Source organism: Arachis hypogaea, chromosome 2 (assembly GCF_003086295.3).
Source record: "Arachis hypogaea cultivar Tifrunner chromosome 2, arahy.Tifrunner.gnm2.J5K5, whole genome shotgun sequence".
Lineage (NCBI taxonomy): Eukaryota > Viridiplantae > Streptophyta > Magnoliopsida > Fabales > Fabaceae > Arachis > Arachis hypogaea.
In genome coordinates, this window is record NC_092037.1 from 44,003,700 (window position 1) to 44,005,457 (window position 1,758).

At 42.3% G+C, this 1,758-nt stretch overlaps 1 non-coding gene across 1 annotated transcript; it reads right to left on the bottom strand.

Annotated features, from left to right (window-relative positions):
* Window positions 1-551: 551 nt before the first annotated feature.
* LOC112766631 (small nucleolar RNA R71) lies at window positions 552-659 on the bottom strand. Its single transcript, XR_003184457.1, has one exon. It is a non-coding gene; the product is annotated as a small nucleolar RNA R71 (small nucleolar RNA).
* Window positions 660-1,758: the final 1,099 nt, after the last annotated feature.

The window sequence follows — 1,758 nt, forward strand, 5'->3', positions numbered from 1 at the left end:
TATTTCTTATGAGCAGGAGCAAGGACAAAAGCATTCTTGTTGAGGCTGATCCTGAACCTGAAAGGACCTTGAAGAGAAAGCTAAGAGAAGCCAAAGCACAACTCTCTGTAGAGGACCTAACAGAAATCTTCAAAGAAGAAGAACCTATGGCAGCCGAAAACAACAACAATGCCAACAATGCAAGGAAGGTGCTGGGTGACTTTACTGCACCTACTCCCAACTTTTATGGGAGAAGCATCTCTATCCCTGCCATTGGAGCAAACAACTTTGAGCTTAAGCCTCAATTAGTTTCTCTAATGCAACAGAATTGCAAGTTCCATGGACTTCCATTGGAAGATCCTCATCAGTTTTTAGCTGAATTCTTGCAAATCTGTGACACTGTCAAGACTAATGGGGTTGACCCTGAGGTCTACAGACTTATGCTATTCCCTTTTGCTGTAAGAGACAGAGCTAGGACATGGTTGGACTCTCAAGCTAAAAAAAGCCTGGACTCTTGGGAAAAGCTAGTCAATGCCTTCTTGGCAAAGTTCTTTCCACCTCAAAAATTGAGTAAGCTTAGAGTGGAAGTCCAAACCTTCAGACAGAAGGAAGGAGAATCCCTCTATGAAGCTTGGGAAAGATACAAACAATTAATCAGAAAGTGTCCTTCTGATATGCTTTCTGAATGGAGCATCATAGGTATTTTCTATGATGGTTTCTCTGAACTGTCCAAGATGTCTTTGGATAGCTCTGCTGGAGGATCTCTTCATCTGAAGAAGACGCCTACAGAAGCTCAAGAGCTGATTGAAATGGTTGCAAATAACCAATTCATGTACACTTCTGAAAGAAATCCTGTGAACAATGGGACTAGTCAGAAGAAATGAGTTCTTGAGATTGACACTCTGAATGCCCTATTGGCTCAGAACAAAATATTGACTCAACAAGTCAATATGATTTCTCAAAGTCTGTCTGGAATGCAAAATGCACCAAGCAGTACTAAAGAAGCTTCATCTGAGGAAGAAGCTTATGATCCTGAGAACCCTTCAATAGAAGAGGTGAATTACATGGGAGAACCCTATGGGAACACCTATAATTATTCATGGAGAAATCGTCCAAATCTCTCATGGAAGGATCAACAGAGACCTCAACAAGGTTTCAACAAATAATGGTGGAAGAAACAGGTTTAGCAATAACAAGCCTTTTCCATCATATTCTCAGCAACAGACAGAGAGTTCTAAGTAGAATACCTCTGACTTAGCAACCATGGTCTCTGATCTAATCAAAACCACTCAAAGTTTCATGACTGAAACAAGGTCCTCCATTAGAAATTTGGAGGCACAAGTGGGTCAGCTGAGCAAGAGAATTACTGAACTCCCTCCTAGTACTCTTCCAAGCAACACAGAAGAAAATCCAAAAGGAGAGTGCAAGGCCATCAACATGGCCGAATTTTGGGAGGAAGGAGAGGCAGTGAACGCCACTGAGGAAGACCTCAATGGACGTCCACTGGCCTCCACTGAGTTCCCCAATGAGGAACCATGGGAATCTGAGGCTCAAAATGAGACCATAGAGATTCCATTGGACTTACTTCTGCCATTCATGAGCTCTGATGAGTATTCTTCCTCTGAAGAGGATGAGTATGTCACTGAAGAGCAAGTTGCTAAATACCTTGGAGCAATCATGAAGCTAAATGACAAGTTATTTGGAAATGAGACTTGGGAGGATGAATCCCCTTTGCTCACCAAAGAACTGGATGACTTGTCTAGGCAGAAACTGCCTCAA